This window comes from Juglans regia, chromosome 10, assembly GCF_001411555.2.
Source record: "Juglans regia cultivar Chandler chromosome 10, Walnut 2.0, whole genome shotgun sequence".
Lineage (NCBI taxonomy): Eukaryota > Viridiplantae > Streptophyta > Magnoliopsida > Fagales > Juglandaceae > Juglans > Juglans regia.
The window spans coordinates 7455515-7470067 of NC_049910.1; the positions used below are offsets into that span (position 1 = coordinate 7455515).

The 14553-nt window shown below is 34.3% G+C and overlaps 1 non-coding gene across 1 annotated transcript; it reads left to right on the plus strand.

Moving 5' to 3' along the window:
- Positions 1–673: 673 nt before the first annotated feature.
- LOC118349738 lies at positions 674–747 on the plus strand. Its single transcript, XR_004802657.1, has one exon. It is a non-coding gene; the product is annotated as a small nucleolar RNA R66 (small nucleolar RNA).
- The last annotated feature ends 13806 nt before the right edge of the window (positions 748–14553 follow it).

Below are 14553 nucleotides of genomic sequence, written 5' to 3' on the forward strand. Positions count from 1 at the left end.
GTAATTTATTTGTTTGCTTGTTTGTTTCGAGCTTTGTTTCGCTCCCGTGGAAATGTAGGATAATTTGTCATTTTTGGAATCGAAAGAGCACTTTATTTTCCCTTAGAAATTGTAATTTTGACGTCCGCGTGAATTAGATAATTATTTATTTATAGTTTGAGTCAGCAGATGACTGATCTCTTTTCTTGATTGAATCTAGATCAATTGGTGAAATATTGGCTTTAATGATAGAAGAATATCCTAGTCGCTTATATGCTATTAGTGCTTCTCATTTACTTTGCTAAGACTGAAAAATTATGAATTCTTCCTGATTTGTCTCCCAATTTCTGGAATTGGTGCTTCTTAGTCAGTGATTCTATATTGGGCTCGTGAGATCCTAAATATGGATTGAGCAAACGCCAATACCTGCCTCTACGAGGATTCTTTGTATTGTTTTGTAGTGCTTGACTGCCTATCTTTCACTTGGGAAACCCCTTCTTTCTCTTGGAATTTTCACATCCAATTTAAGGTTTGCTTCTTGTATGGACAATTGTCTGTGCTCCCTTCCTGCATTCTTCCTTCATTAAAATTTTCGCTTATATTTGGTTGGTCCTGAAGCTCTCTCTTGTTATCTGCTAATTATTTGTAGTTACCATTACATATGTTTCCTTCTCTAAATATCTTAGCATATGGCTCCAATGATGGCATGAAATCTTTGAGACCTGATTGTCCAATTTGATGACAACTATAAGCATATTTTCTGAGGATGCCTTCCAATTAATGACTATTATTTTTTCGAGGATGAAATATGGGTCGCTAGAAACCAAAAGTTTAGCCACATATTTCATTAATTCAAAGGAAGAAAACATTTTGTTTGATATTCGTGATAATCTAGTTTTGAAGGAAGCTAAGAAAGAAGAGATTATTGCAGTCGCCAACCTTGTGAAAAGGTGCTTGAACTTGAATGGAAAGAAACGACCTACGATGAAAGAGTTTGCAAAAGAGTTGAAGGCAGTACTGCAAATCTCACGAAAAGCCTCTAACCTTCACCAAAACTTTGAAGAGGTCGTACTCAAGAATGAAATTTTCGATCAGTATGATGTTTCTACATCAACAATTGCAGGAATGGACAGCGGCATAGCCTCATGTTTAGATGCTGAACCATATTATCGTCTTACATATTAGGGCCAGTATTTACCCAATTTCATCTTGTGGGCTACATAATTTAGTCTTTTGGTTGAATATATCATGAAGTTAATGCATGCCAGCCATGAATATATCACTGAACATGGATTGTAGATGATATTATATCTTATGGTGGAATGAGGCATGCAAACATATACGCCTTTTATGGTCTCAGTTCCTCTGAGCAGCTCTTCACTGCCTTCTGGTTTTCCACATGATTACAGCTTCAGACTTATTAATACTAGTAAAGAAAAAAAAAAGGAACCTTTTTTATGTCCTTTATACGAGCATTAACAAAAGCAAACATACTCTTCAAACTCAAATCAAAAGTTCCACGCTATTATAAATACTATCAGTTGGTTCTTCTATAAATAGAGCTCATTTTGATGTAAAGATAAGACGCTGTAATGCAATTTAATTAGTTTTCTCGATCAGTTTGTCCTCATTCCTTTTTTCTCTCCCCCCAACTCCATTATTTCTTTAAGAGTCCGCTCCCAAGCGGTCTGGCTGCTTTTCTTAATATGACAGACAGCCTTCTACACATCAGCTGCCACATCAAAAATTACATCAAACTTACAATACACTCATGCACATCGTAAAACACTAAAATCAAAAGCGGAAGAAGCCGAGGCCGAAGCAGAGCACTGCTGTCACCCACAGTTTTCATCGCATTACATAAATTCACAAACTTTCCCAGGTTGAATCTGCTTTTTCCTGCATTGATGTTAATGGGAACTTATATTAAGAAATCAAAATCTTAATTCTAGAGCCGGTATGTTTGGAATAACAAAGACTATCAACACCGAGGACAAACTTTTGCAAAACAAGTAAAAGGAGTGCAGGATGTACCTCCCTCGACCTCGCCGACTGCTTTTCTTTGCTCCTGGAGCTGTTGCTGAAGGCTGGCATTTTTTTCCTCCATCCTATTAAGCTCTTCGTTGTTCGGGATGTCAAATTGGTCTTGTCGGGTGATGTAAATCTTCTGCTTACCGTACTCCTTGAGAACGAGATCTCTCCGGTATCAGCCAGAGTATCCAATGCCTTTTGAACTACCACCTTCTTGAGGTTAAACTTTTGCAAATAATCGGCCACATTTTGTGAATTTAATGGCATGTGTTGCTGTACAAGAAAAAAAAAAAAAGGGCCCAAAATTTAAGATACAAAAGAAAGTGTGAATATCGATTCAATGCACCTCCATCAAAAAAGAAGCAATCTATTTTTTGAGGAGAAAATTTGGTAAATGATTAAGAGTGAGTATGATAAATGTGATTATAGATTCAACTTTCCTCGACGGCAAAAGAATGGAAAACATCCCACTTGATCAAAACAAAGACAACTAGATGAATGATTGAAAAAGAAACCACCACCTCATGCGACAGAAAAGAAGAAAACAAAAATGTCAAAATAATCAACGATTTATAGTCATTGAATGGTTGCTGAAGACTACAATGCAAAACACAACACATAAGGGTAAAATTTTTCTACAAGAAAAAAAGAAAAAACCCATCTTCATGCAGGGCACCACAGTAGCTGCCCACTCAAATGTGGAAGACGAAGATGGCATAGGAAACTTGGGGAGTTTTGTGAGTTCCGTCCGTCGCAGATCTTGGGGTCAAGCTCCGTCGCGGCTCGGCAGGGTGGAGTTCTGGGTTTCGTGAGGGTGTGAAGAAGATTTGGCGGCAGAGCGTGGGTATTCGAGGGGGTACGAAGGGGTTGGGAAAGAATCTGATGTAGTGCATATACAAGATAACAATGGTGGAAAGCCTAGCTGTCACTTAATTATTTGCGGGTTGTTAATCGAACAACCTTGGACAGATCGGTGTTAAATATTTCTCTTTCTTTAATTAGGTGATCTTCCCCATGAAAAGTTTTCTGGGCAAGTTTTGAGACTACTCAATAATTGTTGATCTGTCTCTGGGTAGGAATAAAAAATCCATCTTCTTTATAACTTGTATATTTCATTAAAAAAAAGTTATTACTCTCTTATGTAATATTTAGGGAAAATATGACGTTACACACCACCAAATTATTTTAATCAAAGGCGATGTTTTGAAAATCAAAACTTATATATAATACGCATCCTTCCTAAGTTATAATCTTCATGTTATAAACTCATGGAATCGAAAGTACTTTTGGGTTCGAATTGATGGGATTATGGTTGCAAACATATATAGAAGAATAATAAGTTTAATATATATATACATATATATATATATATATAGAGAGAGAGAGAGAGAGAGAGAGAGCTATCTCAAGAACTCCAAACTTTGATAGACAAATTATATATATACACACACAAAAAGTAGGACAAAAACTCAAATGGAAGATTACCCTGACACTTATGCATTGGTAGTGGTTTATGCATCTTCATATGCAAAATCATCTTTTTTAAAGAATGATTTTGCATATAAAAAAAAAAAAATTCTCATATTAATTTATGCATCTTTAAACTAAATAATAATAATTTTTTTTTTTGTTTCCTAAAATTATTTTTTTATATATATTTTACAATTAACATCCACTTTGTATTATCAACTTAATACAAATTTTATGTATCAAAATCATCTTAATATAAATTCTGCAAAGTTGATTTTAATGAATATAAGAGAGAAAAAAATAGTAAAATAATATTTGAAGAATAAATAATGCTTCTTCAAATTTGAAGAAGTACTATTTATAACTATACAAAAATTTAGAGATACATAAATTAATATAGAAGAATTTAAAGACATATTTTTCAAATTTAAAAATAAAAAAAAAGATAAAGAAGTCACTACCAATACTTTAGAAGTCACCCAATAGCTTATGTTTACAAAAGGGAAGACTTTTTCAACGAGAGATTATTAGGGGTGTCAAATTGTGTTAACGGGTCGTGTTCGTATCATGTCAAGACATGTATATTATACTCTATAGGTCAACCCTAACCCGACCCGTCAAGCTTATCGTGTCAAAATCTCAAACCCTAACACGACCCAATAAAATAATGGGTCGTGTCGTGTCAACCCGTTTTGACCTATTTATGTAAATGGATTGAAACAAACCCAAAATTAATCTCTTTAATCTAGTTAAGTTTAGTATAATTTTATATAAATGTTAAAATCACAATATCTATAAAAAATATAAAACTAACTACAAGTCCAAAATTACAATCTAAACAATAAAAATATCGAAATTAAAATCCCAACAATTTTATTTTTTAGGTATAAGAGTATAATTATAATTTTAACTTTCTTAACGGATCATAACGGGTCATAACGGGTTGACCTGTTATCAACCCGTTAAGCAATCGTGTCTTAACGGGTCAACCCGTTTTGACTCGAACCCGTTAAGGGTAAAATCCTAACCCGCTTTTATCGTGTCGTGTTCGTGTTGGGTTAATGGGTTGTGTTAAATATTGACACCCCTAAAGATTATAGGCTGATATAATTATTCGGTCAGGCTTTAGTAGGGTCGTGTAGTGCGTACTTTGGGTAATTAAACTTTTGCAAGTCATCGATCTTTTTATTTTAAAAAAAGAAAATATTACTCTTAATTTTTATTGCTAATTTTTACTATTATGAGTTTTTTACCTTTTTTTATTATTATTTTTTACTTAATGATTAAGTAAGTATTTTTTAATAATATCATAAATTTTTTTATTTTTTAAAATATATTCAAATATGTTAAAAATATATATATAAAAAAATACAAAAAAATAAATTGATTCTGAAATCATCAATGGCAGCCCCAGCGGGAGCTCCCAACGGTGGGAGTAGCATTGCTTTTTAAAAAGAGTTTTGCTGCATAACCTCCATCACACTTTATATTCTATATTTTTTTTAAAATTTTTAAATTTTTTTTTAAATTTATTTTTTTTAAATTATTTTAAATTTTCTATTTATTATTTATATAATAAATATTTGATAAAAAATAATAAAATTGATAAAAATATAAAATATAAAATATGAAGAGATTGTGAATATTTATTTCTTTAAAAAATCTTTGTATTTGTTGATTAAAAAAAGAAATAATTAATGAAGTATCTTTTGCTTTTTTTACACGGGGCCGCATGTACAGAACTGTACGTACACTACTTTTCCTCTCTGGACTTCATAAAGTCCAAAAAAAATATTATAAAAAATAAGAAAATGCTACATGCCCCGCTGGGCTCAGTTGTGAGCTCCAATTGCGTTGTACTATTTATTTATTTATTTATTTTAATTTTTTTATATAAATATTTTTAATAATTTTAAATATTTTAAAAAATAAAATAAAAATTATAATATTATTAACAAATACTTTTTTAATTATAAAATAGAATAAAAAATAATATTTATTTTACTTCGTGATTAAGGAAGTATTTTTTAATATTTTTTTTTCTTTATGATTAAAGAAGTGTTTTTTAATGATATTTTAAATTTATTTTAATTTTTAACAATATTTAAAAGTGTAAAAAGATCTATCTAAAAAATAAATTAAAAAAACACACATAAAAAAGTACATTCTAAGCCCAACGGGAGCCCCCAGTGGGGCTGTAGTATGTCCATTTTAAATATTTTATAAAATCATAATATTATTAAAAAAATATTTTCTTAATCACGAAATAAAATAAAAAATTATAAAAAAGTCTTCTTTGAGCCATTTGCCGAGAATAATCTTTCAGTAGATTTTTCAAAGAATTGGTATTCCAGACCCACACCTCCTGATTTACAGTTTATTACGGAATTTCCACAGATCATGACTGCCCCATCCAAAGGACCTGAATATCCACTTTTACTTCAGGCCCCTACTTCTCCACCAAAATCCGGGGAAGGACAAGGACAGTTCATCCAGCAAATCCTCTAAGTCCAAGAAGAAAACAGATTTACTCTTCGACAGACTTAATAAAAAGGATTTAATCAATATTTTAAAAGAAGAATTATCAAAGTCTCAAAGCAAATCTGAAAATGACTCAGACACAGCATCAGAGGCTTCATACAGCAATTTCTTCGGTAATTCCAGATTTGTCGGGATAGACACAGATGAAGAATAATTGCTACCTACTTCCGGCAGAAGGTACCACTTCTGTCAACTACTACTTGAGTTCAAAGAAGACCAGATCCACCAATCTCCTTTAAGCTCTGTCATTTTGTGCCGAAAGCAGCACCAGCCGCTAGACACAATGATAACACCCGTGGTTAAACAGTACCAACACTGTTCACTCACGGATTTACTTTTTGCTTTTACTTTCCCGTGCTTCAACAGTAAATGACAACTGTGAGTCACGGACCCCATGTAAACAGGGACTCCTTCATCTATAAAAGGAGAACCTCATTTCATTTCTAGGCAGAGACAATTTAGCGAAAACAATCTTGTAAGCTATCTATTCCTCTCTGCCTATTTCCCCTTACTTCTCAAGAGCAAAGATCCTTTAGTGATCGCTCTACCTTGTGCCATAAACTTTGTAATCTTTGTTAAAGTTTATGATAATGTTTATTTTCATACTATCTGTTATATTTTCATTATTTTGCAATGCATCCATGCATATGGTCGGTTCAACCGCCTGCCTTTAATTGTGCATATTTATCTGCTTTGCTTTATTCTTCCATATTCTCCTTCCTTCTCTTCTTCTTCAGTCCCCTTCTCCCCATTCCGCTGTTTTGGTATCAGAGCCATTCTGGTATCTAATTGTTGCAAATTATTCTTCTTTTTTCTATCTTGTTTTGATCATCTTCTACCGGGTGCGGGAGTTTCTGCACTAGGTGGTTCAGTGTCGAGTGTGAGAAATTGAGGGAACCCTTATAAGACCCATTCCAGCCGAGGTAGGCGTCAGGGCATACTGGGTTGAAGTAGCTATCACACTAGGTAAAGTTCGCAGCCTCTTTGAGATGCAACCTTCCCTGTAGATTAGGATCAAAACCTGTTAGGATGAGGAGGAGTAATTCCTCAATTAGTTCCAGGACGACTTTGCCTCCTGATATTGTGAATGAAGAGGATTGCTCTTATGGAGAAGAGCTATCTCCTAATCTAGGATCGTGGAAGATCCCAGATATTAAACCATCTTCTATTTATAAAACCACTTGGTTGAAAAATACTTTTTTGAATACTTTGAATGTTCGAACAGTCGAACAAACCTATAGTATATCTAAATCCCAAGAAAAATGCTTTCTTCTTAGCAGTAAGGAGATTGAAAGTTTTATAAAAGAGGGATTTAAATATATTCACATAGGTTCTGTGCAAATTGCTGCTAAGCCTTTAACAAGGTTAGGCATCAATGCCTCTGTTCTTTTTTGTTTAAGAGATGGCAGATTCCTCGGGTTTGAGGATAGCATTCTCGGAATGGTCCAGTCTTCTTTATCAGAAGGACCAGTCCATTTTGATTGTTTTCCAAATATTACGTTGGCTTTGACTGACAAACATATTTTGAAATGTTTGATTTTAAACATTTTAACTTCTGGATATCATATGATCGAAGGAAGTAAACCTCTTGCTTTGATTTTCAGGGTTTATTATCGTCTTTTAAAAACGAATTTAGACCCAAAAGCCATTGCAAAACCTTCTGGAAAGCATACTCTTCTGATCCAGAGTAGCTCTTCAGATGTGGATATTAAAATTCCAAAAAGGATTTATTGGGATGAGATTTCTCTCCCTAATGAATGGATTTTAGAACAAGAAATGCCCATGCCTCCAAAAAATATTGCTACGGGTGCTGATGTTGACATCATCCAGCAATATCTCAATGGAGATGTTAAAATTTCTTTTGATAAATCTGAAACCTCCAGTAGTAGAAGAAGAAATTCTTTTGCTGGTTCCAGATCTAGTTTTGTTGGCCCTGTTCAGAACAATCCAAGAAAGGATATTAATTTCCATCAATTTCTTGAGGATTCTGTAAGAACAGCCCAACCTGCTAAACCTGTTTTAAAAATGAAAGGAGTTTCTACCTCCTCTCAAGTTACTTCTGCTTTTTATACTGCAAAAGGAGAAACTGGTTCTTCACAGAATCAGAACATAAATGATGAAGCCGACAAAGAAGATACGTCTTCTATGTCTCCAACTGCTTCAGATATGCAAGCCCCTGTTGCACCTATTTTTACACCTGTTCATCACAGTTTAAATGTTTTGAACAAATCTTTTGAAATAGATTTACCTGCTTTATTAAAAGATTTTGCTTCTTCTGAAAACAAACAAAGGCGAAAAGCCTATGTTGCAAAATTTTCAGATTTAGAAAAACAACGTGTCAAACGCAAATGGAAGGAAGAAATGAATAAGCTTCAAAAACATATTTCTCTTCTAGACTTTGCAGAAAATACTTATGTTTCAAAAAACACGATGAATGTTGTTAAAAATGAATTTGTCAAAGAAGAAGGTAGGACTGTGATTCAATCCAGTCATCCTCCTTTGGAGACTGTTATTATCCCTTTTAAAGGATCGGAAGTAATTGCTTCCCCTTTCAAACTATCTGATACTATTGTTTCAAAAGATCCAGAAAAGGACAAGATTCTGAAAGAAACAAAAAAGATTATTTCTCAAAATAATTTTGCGAATCTTGCTCTTCGAACGATCGGAGAACAATTGGATCGGATTGAAGAAAAGGTGGAGAAACCTGTTTTTACCTCTCCTCCTATATTTAAAAACGATCATCCTTTGGTCTTCCCCAAAGATCAGCCAAAGAAAAAGATTGAAAAACCTTTGATCAGTCTTCCTGAAGAAAGGCCAAAAATTGATTTTAAAAATCTACAGGCCACAAATCTAGAGAAAATTGATCAATTGTTAGCTGATCTAAAGAAAGAACGCCCTTCTACCAGTACTCTTAACAGTAATGGTGATGGATTCGTTCTTGAAGAAACTTCAGAAGAATCTTCTAACGAAGAATCCTCTGAAGACAAGGATATTGATCTTATTGAAAAGAATTTTCGAAACCTGGAAATAGCCAGATTTTCTTCAAAAGGACCCAAGCCAATGAGTCTGACGAAGAATTGGTATTCCAGACCCACACCTCCTGATTTACAGTTTGAAGAAAAAGTTTTTCAAAACCAATCTTCTTACTCTGCTGACAAAGTTTACGAATGGAATATTGATGGATTCTCTGAACAAGAAATCATCAATACCATGAGTAAAATGTCAATGGTTGCTAATGCTTATATCAACAATAACATTAGACAACCAGATATTGTTATAATTTTAACTCAAGGTTTTACCGGAGTTTTAAGGAACTGGTGGGATAAGTACCTAACCAGTGATGCTAGGGAATCCATCCAACATGCAGTAAAATGCAATAAGGAAGGATTACCTATTTTTGATGAAGCTATTGGGACAGCACATCCTGATAGTATCAACACCTTGATTTTTACTATTTTAAAACATTTTATTGGAACGCCATCTAATATAACTAGTCGCGTAAGCGATCAGTTGAATAATCTCAGATGTCATCAGATGTCAGATTATAAGTGGTATCAAGATGTTTTTATTTCTTGAGTAATGCTTCGTGACGACAGTCAAAAGCCTTACTGGAAGGAGAAATTTATTGATGGATTACCTCGACTATTTGCTTACAAAGTCAAGGAAGAACTTACTGGTGCTGATGGATTACTTAACTACGAAGAATACACCTATGGTGACATCTTCAGTGTTGTTAAGAAACTTGGCATTAGTATGTGTCATGATCAAAGAATGCTTCGTGAACAGATGAGAAATAGTAAGAAGGCCAAATACGAAATGGGCACATTCTGTGAACAATTCGGTCTTCCTAGTATTGCTCCGTCTAAAAGAAAGCATAAAATTGCTAAACCTCATGGTGGTTTCAGGAGAAAACCCCGTGATGAATTTTATAAGAAAACTTATAAAAAACCTTTTTCCAAATCTTTTCCAAAGAAAAGGAATTTCAAAAATTCCAAAGATGATTCTTCTGGAAAATGTTATTTATGTGGCAAGACTGGGCATTTTGCTAACAAATGTCCCAAGAAAGCCAAAGCTTTTAAAAAGAAGCTTAGCCAGATGGATATTAATCCCAATGATAGAGAAGAATTGTTTCGACTCCTAGAAACAGATTCGTCTTCATCATCGAAGATTTTTGAGTACAGCTCTAGTGATTCAGATTATCACTCTGAAGCTACTACTCCTGATCCCTCTGACTTAAAGCTGGGTTGCAATTGTAATTCTACTTGTTGTAAACCCCCTAGTAAGACAATCAATGTCTTAACTAAGGAGGAAGAAGAGGAGAATCTTTTGCTAACCTTGATTTCTCAAATTACTAACCCTGAGCTTAAAGAAGACTACCTTCTAAAGCTAAAGAAGTCAATGCTCCGAAAGGATCCTAAACCTTCTATTCAAAGGGTTAATTTTCAAGAAACCTTGGAAAGATTTTCAAAGAAAAAATCCAAGGGTATTTCTGTTTCTGATTTACAATCTGAAATTAATTCTGTCAAAAAAGAAATTGGAGATCTTAGATCTGAAATAAACAACCTCAAATCTGAGAACAAAGTTTTAAGACAAGAATTTTTATTAATCAAGATTGACAAACAGCTTGATCAAGACATTCCTTCTGATAATGAGCAAACTGAGGCTGGTTCCAGTCAACAGGGTTCCCCTGCCGACAACCAGATTTGTTTAATTCGTCATACTATTCCTCCTAAATGGTTTTCACGAGTTAATATTATTGTTGCTCATGATTTTCAATTCTCTGTTGTTGCTATGATTGATTCCGGATCAGACTTGAATTGCATTCAAGAAGGACTCATTCCTAGTAAATATTTTGAAAAATCTACTGAAAGATTATTCTCGGCAAATGGCTCAAAGATGACAATTAATTATGAGCTCAATAATGCTCATGTTTGCCAGGATAATATTTGTTTTCGGATTCCCTCCGTTTTAGTCAAAAATATGTCTGACAAAGTGATTTTGGGAATCCCTTTTATCTCTTCTTTATATCCTTTCATGACTGAGAAAGACGGTATTACTACCGACCCTTTTGGTCAGAAAGTAAAGTTTCATTTTGCTTCCCGTTTTGAAATTGATTCGGATAAAAGCAAGAAATCTTTGTTTTTAGCAAAACAAAAACACCTGAATTTCCTCCAACAGGAAATCAAGTACCGAAAGATTTCTGAACAATTATCCAATTCCATTTTGATTTCAAAAATTGATAATTTTAACAAACGTTTAATAACATATGTTTGTTCTGATTTGCCCAATGCTTTTTGGTATAGGAAGAAACACATAGTTTCTCTCCCATACATTAGAGGGTTTAATGAAGCCAATATTCCAACAAAAGCTAATTCTATTCAGATGAATAGCAAGACGCTGGAATATTGTCAAAAGGAGATAACTGATCTTCGTAATAAAGGCATTATCAGGAATAGCAAGTCACCTTGGTCTTGTCCTGCTTTTTATGTCCAGAAAAATGCTGAACTAGAACGTGGTACCCCTCGTCTAGTTATCAATTACAAACCCTTGAACAAAGTCTTAGAGTGGATTAGGTACCCTATTCCCAATAAGCAAGACTTAATTCATAGGTTGAGTGATGCTGTAGTCTTCTCCAAATTTGACCTTAAGTCCAGTTTTTGGCAAATCCAAATAGCCGAGTCAGATAGGTATAAGACTGCTTTTGTTACCCCTTTTGGTCATTTCGAGTGGAACGTCATGCCTTTTGGTTTAAAAAACGCTCCTTCCGAATTCCAAAATATTATGAACAATATCTTCAATTAGTTCTCTACTTTCACCATTGTCTACATTGACGATGTTCTTGTTTTTTCTAAATCTATTGATGAACATTGGAAACACTTGAATTCGTTCCTTGACATCATTAGATTTAATGGTCTTGTTGTTTCGGCAACAAAAATCAAATTATTTCAAACCAAGATTAGATTCCTTGGTTATGACATCTCTGAAGGCAAAATCAGGCCAATCCAAAGAGCCATTGAATTTGCTGACAAATTCCCTGATGCCATCCTTGATAAAAACCAATTGCAGAGGTTCTTAGGATCTCTCAATTATGTTGCTGATTTCTACAAGGATATGAGGAAACAATGTCGTCCTTTGTTTAAAAGACTTCTTTCCAATCATCCTCCTTGGACAGAAATTCATACTAATCTAGTAAGGAAAATTAAGGCACATGTCAAAACTCTTCCGTGCCTTGGTATCCCTACTTCTAATTCATTTAAAATCGTGCAGACTGATGCCTCAGACATTGGTTATGGTGGCATTCTGAAACAACGTGTTTCACCAGGTTCATCTGAACAAATTGTTCGCTTCCATTCTGGAACCTGGAATCCTGCACAAGAAAAATATAGTACTATTAAAAAAGAAATTTTGGCTATAGTACTATGTATATCTAAATTTCAATCTGACCTTTTAAATCAAAAGTTTTTGGTCAGAATTGACTGCATGTCTGCAAAATTTGTTTTAGAAAAAGATGTTAAAAACATTGCATCAAAACACATTTTGGCACGATGGCAAGCTATTTTAAGTGTTTTTTATTTTGATATTGAATATATCAAAGGTACCCAAAACTTTATCCCTGACTTTCTCACCCGTGAATTTTTGCAGAAACCTCACCATGGCCAGCAAAAAGAAACCCCGAGAGAGAGAGAAAAAGGTGAATCCACCACCACCAATGCCCAGTATAAACCTCATCAAGAGTGAGGCTGGATCTGCTTCTACCAGTGCTGCTTCCACAGCACTTGATATTGCCAACAGGTTCCAACCACTTGGCAAACCTGTTCAACCACAGACTTTCTTGTCTGCGGTAACTACTACTTTCGACCCATATGCGAAAGCAATTGAGTCAAAACCCATTCCTATTACTCCTCAATTTTTCCTCCCAAAAGGAAAAGCTGAGTTCCTGAAAAAGAATTTTGTTTCTTATCTGTTTCATATCGAGCCCAATAGCACGATATTTACGGATCCCTTCAAAATTTCTTCTTCATATTTTCCTCCTCTTTTTCACTGGATTCCTGAAGATTTCTCAAAAAATCTCCAGTTTTATTCCAGTATTTTAATTCAAACAAATTCGTTGGTTATCAAACCCATTCCTGACAAGTTTGATCTCAACAAATTGATTTACCACAGTGCCTATATTCACAAAGTCATCACTCAGGCAGATTGGGGATCTTCCCCATATTCTACCAGAAAACTCGACTTAATAGACACTGCTTTCTCTTATTTTGACTACATTGATGCTTGGAAGCGCTTCATGTTCTTCCAAACTCCTGCTATGGACCATTCCTGGTTTTTATGTTTTGACAAGAAATTCAAAGGACATCTCCCACTTTGGTTCATTCAATGGTGGAACCAATACGGATTTGTTCCAGAAATTCTTCCTGATGAGCTCCTCAAAGCTTATCAATTTTATTCCAAAACTGTTGGACCAACCCTGGACCAACATTCCAAGAAATTCCACCATACTTTACTGTCCTGTAAAAGATACCATTTCCCATGGATATTTAAATGGAACTATGAAAGAAATGGTGATGTTATGACACGAGTTTATTTCACAAAATGGTGGGATAAATTCGCCCATATTCAAAAAATTGTTGACTTCCTGATCAGAGATTTTCTGGTGAAAGTAGAGAACGAATTGAAGATATCGTTCATAATATTTAGGAATTCGGAAGGAGCATTTTTTAAACCAAAAGGCATGACGTTCCACTCGAAATGACCAAAAGGGGTAACAAAAGCAGTCTTATACCTATCTGACTCGGCTATTTGGATTTGCCAAAAATCGGACTTAAGGTCAAATTTGGAGAAGACTACAGCATCACTCAACCTATGAATTAAGTCTTGCTTATTGGGAATCGGGTACCTAATCCACTCTAAGACTTTGTTCAAGGGTTTGTAATTGATAACTAGACGAGGGGTACCACGTTCTAGTTCAGCATTTTTTTTGGACATAAAAAGCAGGACAAGACCAAGGTGACTTGCTATTCCTGATAATGCCTTTATTACGAAGATCAGTTATCTCCTTTTGGCAATATTCCAGCGTCTTGCTATTCATCTGAATAGAATTAGCTTTTGTTGGAATATTGGCTTCATTAAACCCTTTAATGTATGGGAGAGAAACTATGTGTTTCTTCCTATACCAAAAAGCATTGGGCAAATCAGAACAAACATCTGTTATTAAACGTTTGTTAAAATTATCAATTTTTGAAATCAAAATGGAATTGGATAATTGTTCAGAAATCTTTCTGTACTTGATTTCCTGTTGGAGGAAATTCAGGTGTTTTTGTTTTGCTAAAAACAAAGATTTCTTGCTTTTATCCGAATCAATTTCAAAACGGGAAGCAAAATGAAACTTTACTTTCTGACCAAAAGGGTCGGTAGTAATACCGTCTTTCTCAGTCATGAAAGGATATAAAGAAGAGATAAAAGGGATTCCCAAAATCACTTTGTCAGACATATTTTTGACTAAAACGGAGGGAATCCGAAAACAAATATTAT